We start from the raw sequence: 11,520 nt of genomic DNA, 5'->3' as shown, positions 1-11,520 counted from the left end.
GATTAATCGGTGCTTAGTCGGATTTATGCAACACTGGGTGTGAGCATAATGTACGGCCAATTTTTTTTTAATAGGGCCTCCAACTTTTTTTAATAGTGTTTTTTAACGGTGCGGCCAAGTTTTAAACAGGGTGTCTACGTACACGCGTATACTAGCTGCCATATTTTTAGGTTTTAAATGCGCGATATCTTAATGCAATATTTCATGAACCCGTTGATCAGCAAGATAGAATAAATATATCCGTGGTTGGCCTTATAATTAAAGTTGCAAACAAAATAATAGTCTCGAACGTTATACACAGGGATGGCTTTAGGTAGAGTAAACTAAAGCAAGGGCTTTAGACCCTTACTTGGATGAGGTCTCCAGTTTAAACCAAAGTTAGGCAAAAAATATACTAAATAATGAAAATAACCGTTAAGTTATTTGACAAGACAAACATATTCGTGGACTGTGGTTCTTGTTTAGATTTGTAACAATAAAGTTCGAAAAATAACAAATTCTTGTTTCGTTTTAGGCCACCGACCATGATTATACGTACACCAAGATACAAAAATGAATGCACCACGAGTCTCTATATATATGACCACCTTCTTATATGGAAATAATTTAATTTCAAGCTAAGCACTAAGGTATCAAAAGTTGTATAAAGATATATAATAATGGGTTACAAATGAAACTAGGATCTAATATATATTATTAGAGTGCAATTAAGATAACTTTTTCAAAGAATACATGGAGAAACCTCCATTACATAAAGTTGTGAAGCACAAGCACACTCTCAAAACTAAAAGAAACTAAGCTTTATGATGTTCCTAATAGGACCATTCATCCACTTGGGAGTTGACTATACCATCGTGCAAATGCCATCTCTACTTTACAATGTAATTATGTTTGTATGATTGTATATATATGACATGAGTAATCATGACTACACAAAGGTAATCATTGCTACATGAGAAAACTTAACAAGTCTTTTCCTAAATTAAAAACGTCTACAATACACAAACGCCAAAACTTCCAAAAACTTAGCGTGGTCATATGAACTATCACACAAACTTTTCTCAAACAATTTCTTCATCTCAAAAACCTTCTAACATTTTCATATCATCGTTTACTTTTGTATTTAAATTAACCCATTTTCGATGGTTTGTTATAATTAATAGGAATTTGGTTTTTATTGGTCCTAACTATTGTCTTTTGGTCATTGTCGGTCCCAACTAACGAATTGGTCACTGATGGTCCCAAATTTTAATGTATTTGTTCCTAACGGTCCGCGGCTAACAGAATCCTAACGCCGTTAGTTTCAGGTCGCCGGAAAAACGTTTTTGACCGGGAAAGTCAATTTCTTTGCCGGAAAAACGCTTTTAGTAGAGAAAGGTAAAGATACGATACAAAGTTACCATGATGTTTAGGACAAAATTGTTGAGTTTTCGGGGGGAAATGTGTGTTTTCCGACCAAAAGCGTTTTTTCGGCGACCCGAAACTAACGACGTTAGAATTCTGTTAGTCACGGACCGTTAGAAACAAATACGTTAAAAGTTGGAACCGTTAGCAGTTAATTCGTTAGTTGGGCTGGGCAGTGACCAAAAGACGATAGTTGAGACTAATAAAACCAATTTTCCTAATTAAAAAGAAACCAGATTTGTTTCAGTTTGATTATGCTCAAACTATGGGGTTCTTTAGAAGATTTATTTATTTAAATCTAATAATGACTTAATTACACGTTGAGTGACCATTTACTTATTTATTAGGCCTAGATAAAGGTTAAAAAAGTCTAAATTTAGAAAGACAATAAGCTAAACACTACATAATTATAAGCTTTACAATGAATTAAGTATTAAATCCAATTATTACTTAATTAATACAAAAAAATAATCTTGGCCACAAAGAATTATAACGCGTAGGTTGGGGTTCGATTCTTGCAGGGTGCAAGTTGTGGTTTATTTTTATTCAACACAAACTAGGAATTCTTGTTCAAAGAAAAAAAAACTTTCTAATTGCCGGTGGATTGATTCGTTCATCCCAAACACACACACACATATTTGACGTGTGTGTGTGTATATATATATATGTGTGTGTATGTCAAAGATAACACTTGTAAACCACACATAATTTAAACCATGCAACATCAGCACGACAAATTTAACAAAAAAAAAATATTTGGGGTATCATTCTTTCTCATGCATCAAAAGGGGGCAAACACTTGTAAATGTAACATAGAGTGGGTTGTCGCCAATAAGAACAATGATTTGAGATCACACTGAGTAGTCACCAATTGAAATGACAACCTCTCCATCTTTTAACATAGATACATGTGACACTGATTGAGCGAGAATGAAAATTGTTAATGTCACCTTACTATCAGCTAGGCAACGAACCAGCCCACATACGTGCCCTTATACTCTTTTATCAGCTAAATTCAAGGAGGTTTTCAACAATCAATGCACTAATTTCATGAAGGTTACCAAAATTTGATGATGGTCAAATTTTGGCCTTCGACGCTTGGCCTACAATTATTATAGAAATGCTTGGCCTTCAACATGAATTCGGTTATGTTCGTTACGATATCGGAACTAAAACAATACAAAATCATAAAAGTTGATGCGACCAACTGTGTGGTACCACTTGGACCAATAGATGGTCAAGCGGCACCAAACTTTACAATTATTATAGTAATAATAATTATGTTAGAAGCGTCTTAGTTTCTTATACATATTCTACTAACCAAAGGACCCTGAATTCTGCTATGGAAAACTAAATAAATACCCTAACTTAAATTCTCGATAATGTTCTAATGAAAGTCTTGTCAATCTGATTTTACACTTCATTAGAGCTTAAAGTATTTTAAAATTCTTTAGCATTTTAAATTCTTTAATAACGATGAATGGTCAATTCAAGTTCAACTTTCCAATCACTATAAATACCATACATAAGTTCGTGTGTTCCATATTGCACACTTGACACTTGTAGAGTCTCATATTGTCAACTCTCTCAACTCAACTAACAAGTTGCCGCATAAAATTTATTCATTGAGCAATATTATTATTATTATTATTATTCACTTGTGAAACAAAATTTTATTCACTTGTGAACCGGTAAGTTTCACTATGATGAAGATGACTATGATGTTATGCCCACATGTTCAACCCTCTTTACTTCACATGCCCACCCGCGGTACGAACTTACCGATGCTCGATTGCCGGCCAGAGAAGGATAAGGTAGTCGTGGTACTTGGCGCAACAGGAGCTGGGAAATCGAGACTCTCCGTGGACCTCGGGAGGCTATACTCGGCCGAGATTATTAATTCGGATAAGATACAAATGTATGAAGGATTAAAAATTACTACAAATAAAATAAAAGAGTGCAGGGGTGTCCCACACCACCTCCTCGGGATAGTGGACCCCGACGCAGATTTCACTGCAAGAAACTTTGTTTCCACTGCCTCGATAACGATGGAGTCGATTGTCGGAAGAGGTAAGCTTCCGATAATCGCTGGGGGGTCGAATTCGTTTATTGAGGCATTGATTGATGATCAAAAGTGCGAGTTCCGATCGCGCTACGACGTTTGTTTTTTGTGGGTTGACGTAGCAATGCATGAATTGCATGGGTTTTGTTCGGATCGCGTTGACAGGATGGTGGCCGCCGGTATGGTAGACGAAGTTAGGACTATGTTTAACCCTAATGTGGATTACTCGAGAGGTATTCGACGAGCAATTGGCGTCCCGGAGTTTGATGCGTATTTTCGTGCTGAATTATCATCCTCCGTTGATAATAAAACGCGCGCTAAATTATTAGAGGACGCGATTAAGGAAACGAAGGTAAACACGGCCAAACTCGCTTGCCGGCAGCTCGAGAAAATTAAACGGTTACGGAACACGAAAGGATGGAAACTTCACCAACTCGACGCCACCTCGGTTTTCCAAAAGACGGGCCGGGAGGCCGAGGAGTCATGGGCGGAAACAGTGGTGAAACCGGGGTCAATGATTGTAAACCAGTTCTTGTTTAATATTAGTCAGTCGCAGAGCTTTGTGTCTGCGACTGACGATAGTAGGAGAGTGACTAAAAGAGCAGCGGAGCTGGTCGCCGCCGCAATCTAGTACATAAGAAACAATATTTTGTGACCAAAATTGACGGAACATGAAAAGATGACAGAGTTTTTTCGTGAATAACGAAAAAGGTTACGAAAGTAACAATTGTGCGCGGGGTATGTTGTGGTGTTCTATTGGAACAAATCCACACATATAGTCATGAACTATAATGCGAAAAAATAGGGTCATGTATAGAGGACATTTGAGATTTATTGTTATATTTACCATACAATAAATAATAAGTGTTCACATGATTTTTGGGTAAAATCTAGTGAATACCTTTGGTATTTTTGTATTTTCTACTAGATTGAAAATAATAATATTGCTTATTGTTTTTTATGGTTGAATCGAACTCAACTTGTCTCATCCATTTAAAATTGTCTTTTTAACAGCAAAAATATGACTAAATATATAGAACGCTGGTTAGAAAAAGCTAACCAATAACCATACCTAAAAAAACAAAATTATATGAATAGCAATGGGTTTTGAAATGATTCTGTCCGAGCTACTTTAACTTTATTATTTCCTATAACAATTTAAATAAATAAGAAATGCAGTATGTAATAAAAAATTAACTCCGCTTCAAATTGTTGGCTTTAGATATAACTTTGTTTATAGCATATAACGAGCAAAACCTCGTCTTGTGTTGCTAATGCGCCTAAAACCATCCAAATGACCCATCAAGTAATAAACATAATTCCTTTGGTAACTTTTTCTTCTAAATTAATTCACAAACCACCCTTGAGGTGTTTTTTTTATATAAAATAATAAAATAAAATGTTTTTTTTTTTTGTTTTTTGTTATTAAAATATAATAAATATATACATCTTTTTTTTATTGGATGGCTAGAATTTGCTTACACTGTATTATTTTAAAGAAGGGTGCTACTAATCATTGGAAATCATTGACCTAGGTAGTCAAAACTTATTCTTTAGGCTTTTTTTTTCTTTTTTCTTCTTTTATTGAACATCACTTGTTTAATAGGTTTTTAAAGGGGAAAATCATTTGTACATTTTAGAAAACTAATATCCACATTCTTTATAGAATCATAATTAACACCCTCTAATTTACCCATATATCTACATATTTGTTCATAAAAAAACTATAAAACAATTTACCATTTAAGAAAGACTATCATTATGTACACACCTTAACACATGTTATGTTCTTCTATAGCTTGAAATATCTCCAAAAACCATCATTTATATCTTGAAAAAAATAACATATATTTATATTGTCATATCAAAGCTAGTATGATAGTTTTTTGTTAATAATAAGAATCCGTACTAAAACTCCCGAGACTCACAAATACGTTGCTAATCAATGAGAAGCGTAACCCACGGTTGCGATGTACATGTGACCTTAAATGTATTAAAACAGAAAACTAGTACATGCTGGATTTAACCACAAGATATTACTAGAGAGACTTTAATTCTTACCTTAAAGGTTACTGCAATTTTTTGTTTATATAAAAAAGCAAAAAAAAAAAAATGATACTTCTTAACATTAAACTAAAAGGAGTGTTATAAATCAGTTTTAGAAGTGTATAAATTATTTTAGAAATAAAGTTAAGAGCCACTATAAAAGTTGTGTAATCTTTATATACTTTATTATTACTAATAAGATATTTTAAAGGACATTTGGAATTTATTTGGCATTTAAAACTCTATAGATATGTGACTAGTGTTTAAATTCATTAGACTATAAGGTGTGGGAACCATTATACCGATAGAAATGTTGATGTGGCAGGTGGTGCTGGCGGTGAACACCACCCCGCTCAATTAAGCACCGCCGGTGGTGAAGTTTTGGAAGTAAATTTGCCGTTGAAAATGCCGTTGAGATGTGAAAATTACAAAAGAAAATAATAGTTATTTATTCCAATCACAGTTTAAAGTGCAATAAAAAGAGGTAGAAGATGAAGCTTGAGGGAAGATGCAGAAAAATGATATTTGCATATGAAGCTTGATGAGGAAGATGGGTAAAAGGAAGATGGGGTCATGGGTGATAATAATATTATTTTATATGTATTAATATTATGTTTTATTCTTTTATCATTTTAATTATATTAATAATATTATGTTTTGTATTTAATATTTTACATAATTTGAATTGTTTATTTATTAAATGTAATGTAATCTTTAGAATCAATTCTATGTATATATTTTTGTTATATTATTAACGTAGAAAAATAAAAATTTGGTTGAATTATATTAAATTAATTTTAGTTATATAATAACTATTATTTTATTTAAAATAGAAGGAAGTGGTGAATTAGTAATCATTTCATTAATATTGTAAAAGAGAGTAGAGTAAAGTGGGGTGTGATGTGACGCTAACATGACAATGTAAAGTGGTATCCACACCTTATAGTCAAATAAATAGCCAATGGACCAACTTGTATCACACTACTAAAAAGGAACATGACATTATTTTACAAATGTATAAACAAGTCACTTTACATGAGAATATTAATTTAATAAAGCTTTGTTGTTAACAAAACATATATTCAATTAGCTTGCAGATGATAAGACTTTTGAAAACGTTGAGAGGATGATGATGAGAAAATAAAAAATACGAAAAATAAAATAAAATTTAAACATGATTTTTATATGATACTCTTTATATTTTAATAAGCTTTGTAGAAAAATATATTTAGTTAGTGAGTTATACATATATGTAACTCGTAGGCTGCGTATATTTTTTTATTCATTAATTTTACTTTTGTGACATTTTCGTAATTAAATTAGCATGTGATATATATGCTAACGAGTATAAGTATATGCTGATCAACACATTATTTGTTTACACATGGTGTAGTCATTGATGAATTCACCGTATATCGTGAATGCACTTGGGTTTCTTGCATTCATGACTCACGAGTATATACATTGGTGTTTACTTGTATTCATCACTGAATGTTGCGCGTTAAATATTAATAATGTCAAACCTTTTCTAATCTAACGACTAAAATTTAGTTTTTTTTTTCTTTATATAATTTTTAAACCTGTAGTGATTCTCATTTTAACCTAGAAATATATATGCCAAGAATTAATTTATAATACCAGGCATAGAAATTTGTTGCATAAATATTTAACAGGAGTCATTCATTCATTTTGATGCTCATACATAATACATAGTATCATATTCATTCCATGTTTCATTTGTTACTTTATTTCATTGGTCACATCTAAGAATAACATAAATGAATTATGCCGTGTCATTACACTAAACAAATCATGTCAAAAATGCCTCGACAAGTGATCGAAAACAAGCAAACAAAAGGTACGCTTGCGAAATTCATATGGTACGATTGTTTGATTGCATAAATTCCAACACCACCTATGTTTGAGTGAACGAGAGCATTTATCCTTCGATCTCTGACCCTGACATCCACTCTTTAGGTCTCGCATAATAATCCCCCCCCCCCCCCACAAAGAATCATCGTTCACAACTTCACATTGTTATCATGTTTGATCAGACTGACCTCATATTGATACGTTATAAATAGAATAATACAAGGGTGTTAGTGTAACATTCACCAATGAGTCGATGACTTAACTAAATCATGTTTAGTTGTTTGACTTGTTATAGATAAAACACGCCCCAAATCAACAATGAAATCACATTCTTATAATATTACAAAGTAACAAAAAAATTGTCTCGTTAAAGATAAAACACGCCCCAAATCAACATTGACTTGAGACTGACACATCTAAAGACTCTAAAATAACTTTTGTTTATACATAGATTACAAAGTAACACAAAAGGAATCCAACCTTTTTTGTGGAATGATAAGTAGGCACACCAAAGATTATTTTTTTATCAGTTTCCAGCATATTTAACGAGTATCGTCCCAACTTATATACCGAGAAGCGATTCTAGCAACAATGTAGACAGATATATCAAAAGGACACTAGCTGTAAGCATAAATATAGAAATTAGATTCCAAAAAACCTTTTCCTCTATAGAAAGGGTGAAAGACAAACATGGTTGGTATTTAATGTAAAACTTGATACTAAATTATATTGTTAACAACCCTACAATACAAGTAAGACAAATGTAGAAAAGACCGAACAAGCGAACAATCTGACTTGAATAAAACTATAAAAAGCTAACATGTTCACTCTCGGTTGGCCCGTATCACATATTAAAAACTAAAAAGAAAAACGTGAAGATAAGCATAGAATAATCGTCTTGATCAATCAATCTGTATCTCAGGCATCCACTTTTGTCATTGTTGTATAGAACAAGTCTAAGATACAAAAAGCTACACACTTTGAATCTATTCTATTCTAGTCATTCATGTGTTAAATCTACTTATAATGCAATGCTACATACAATAGCATGATAAACCATAAAGAACAAAAACCATAGGTTAAAATGTCACATAATTAAATGAAAAATATTGATGCAAATATAATTTTAATGAGATGTAAGCATAATAATTGTAACTTTTATATAGAAATTAATTAGTTCCTTATTCGACTTCCACACGAATATGTTATGTTGCAAGCTTTACCGACTATAACCGAGTATTTATGAACAGGTCTAGCAAGAAAAGGGGGCATACGAACTAGAAGCTCGCAAACACATTGATCGTCAACTTGAGACAACCATTTACAACATTGTTCTTCCACGGGCGTGTGTCTATGCCTATGATGATGATGGTGATGATGTTTTTGTTGTTTATGCCCATGACCACCACGCTTATGGTCATGACCATGGTCACGCTCACGCTCATGGTCACGGTCATGATCATGATCATTGTCGTCGCCATTCTCATTATCATCGCCATTGTCATTGTCATTTTCATCATCTTCGTTGTGTAAGTGTCTCTGAGCATGTTTGTGTCTGTGTTCAGGGTCAGGTGTGTCCTCATCGTCAGAAGGTGGTGCCGGTGGGCCAAATGGGGCCCGGGGTGCTGGTGGAGGGACTTGTACGAATGGAAGATACGCACACGCTTGATTAGCAAGGGCCATTTGGTAATTACAAAGTGGGCGAGGGGCAAAAGGGGTTATTGGTACTATCGGGACTACCTGGCCCTCAGTGTAGGGATGAAGAAAGAGAACGAACATGAAGAGAAGGATTTTAAGAATAGTGAAACTAACCATAGTGTCTAACTTTGTGTATAAGTATTATGAAGGTTTTATTTCTTATGATATGTGTCCACGATATATATGCGAATGCATACGTTTATATACATGTAAAGGCATAAACTTTGTGTGTTCTTGATAGTTTTCTTGTGGGTATAGGGGATTAAACATGGTTAAGAGTGAGGTTAAATTTGTTATTGTGTTTTGTTTATGTAACTTCATTTTCTTTGCATGATGTTCGGTTAGATATTGTTTGTTGAAGCATTGTTAACTTCCTACATGCCCAACTTATTCCTACCATATTTAAAAGCTGCAGAATTTGCACCCATAAGTTAGGTAGTAGGAAAAAAGAGGCCTCAAAACTGTAATTTGAATCCATTTGCATATAGTTATTTTTTTTTAATTTAAATAATAATAATAAAAAGAAGGTTTATTGGATTTTAATAATCCCTATTGAATGATATTGACCGATAATAATCCTTACTCATTTTATCGCCACTGCTGGTCCCAAATTTAATAAAGTTGGCCGCCAATGCCCCCCGTTAAATAGGACTTAATGGCGTTATATTTTTTTTTCGAATTTCAAACTAATGTCTTAGGGCTTCTGATCGGAAGAAGGATACATGCCGATTGATATAAAACTTTGTTCAAAACGGTGCTCCAAAACGACAAAATAATGCTTCAATTCGAGTGTTCAAACTTACGATTAACAAAAATCAAGTTGTTTGGATCACCACTTCAAGCTATGTTTTACGTCAATCGATTTGTATCCTCCTTCCGATCAAAACCCTAAAACATTGGTTTGAAATTCGGAAAAAAGTATAATGCCGTTAAGTCCTTTTTAACGGAAGACCATTGGGGCCAACTTTTTTAAATTTGGGACCGCCAGTGATGATAAAACGAACAAGGATTATTATCGGTCAACATTGTTCAATAGGGATTATTAAAATCCAATAAACCTAATAATAATAATAATAATAATAATAATAATAATAACAACAACTACTACTACTGTAAACAAAGAAAAAGACTCTTTACACTCATCTGCCAAATTACTTATCTTGATACAACTACATTTTGTTTCATCAAAAACCACATGTGCATAACGCGTTTAGTATATTATAACTGATGATGTATATATGCCCGGACCGGGGATTTATATTTGGGCTTACGTTAGGCCCGGCCCACATGTTCTCTTATAATCTATATTAGGTTAACCCATGTACTACACGTGGTTGGGTACAAAAATGTTGAACTTAAAAACATTAATTATGTTTAGCGTACATTGATAAAAGCACATAATCAAATGACAAGATCGAATAATACATAACTAAAAGTTATGATAGATATATGAATAAAAACCGTTTTATAACGTGGACCAAAAAATTCTCATGGTCCAATTCATCATATGCTACTTATTCCCTCTATAACATCCAAACACCTATTTAATTTACAATTGCATATTTACATATTAATATCACTTGAGTAGAGTCCAAACCATCTTTCCTCGAGTTGTCGAAATAAGCACGTTGAGTAAGAGTTCAAAACAGTTAAACATAAGTCGGAAACTGAAGTTAAGTCTAACATGTGTTACTTGATATGAACTTAAGTCTTAAAATGCTGGATACACACAGCCCCTTGTAATCTATCATATTCGTAAAGAAAAGGCATAATTGCACCGATAAGCACAAAGATTTCTCCGCTCGTGTTCTTTATAAGAAACTGACGACACCAACCCAAAGACAAAATTAGGCCAACAGTTAGTTTAACCATAATAAGGGATGCAAAAATGGAATGAGGAGGATTCGAACATTCATTCACAATCCGATGCAGCGTACGAATAGTAAACGAAGGCAAATCACGTTGATTCTTTGAATACCCGTGATGATCCTTCCCTTAACCCCCAAATTCGACCCAAAAGGCTAGAATTCGAAAAGACAATTCGTTTTTATTATAATCTGATCAATGATCAGTCACAAGTAACTTAACATATTAATAAAACATCCAAAATGGGCTTGGGCCAACAAAAAAAACCATAGGGCCAACAATAACCCAAAAGAAAACCCAAAAACTAGACAAAAAACATAAAAGTTGCCCAAAAGTGTATCTAAAAGGCTTATTTTGGAAAAATAAACGGGATAACCGCCTACGGCCGGTTACCAAAACGTGGCCCACGTTCCAACGGTCGGTTTGATTGGTAGCACGCTTGAAACGAATGCACGTAGCCCAAGTTATGCCCATTTTAGTGCAGCACCTCTGGAAGCGCGATCCTGGGCCTCTAGTAACATTATGGCCCGATCTTCTACACTTGGGCCCACATGACAATCCAAATAAAAAAT

The 11,520-nt window shown here is 33.6% G+C and overlaps 1 pseudogene; it reads left to right on the top strand.

Annotated features, from left to right (window-relative positions):
* The first annotated feature begins 3,071 nt into the window (after positions 1-3,071).
* LOC143580358 (adenylate isopentenyltransferase 3, chloroplastic pseudogene) lies at positions 3,072-4,313 on the top strand (annotated as a pseudogene).
* The last annotated feature ends 7,207 nt before the right edge of the window (positions 4,314-11,520 follow it).

Source organism: Bidens hawaiensis, unplaced genomic scaffold, assembly GCF_021521415.1.
Source record: "Bidens hawaiensis isolate Kalapana, Puna unplaced genomic scaffold, B.hawaiensis_p1.1 tig00030361_1, whole genome shotgun sequence".
NCBI lineage: Eukaryota > Viridiplantae > Streptophyta > Magnoliopsida > Asterales > Asteraceae > Bidens > Bidens hawaiensis.
This window is presented reverse-complemented; position numbering and strand designations above follow the sequence as displayed.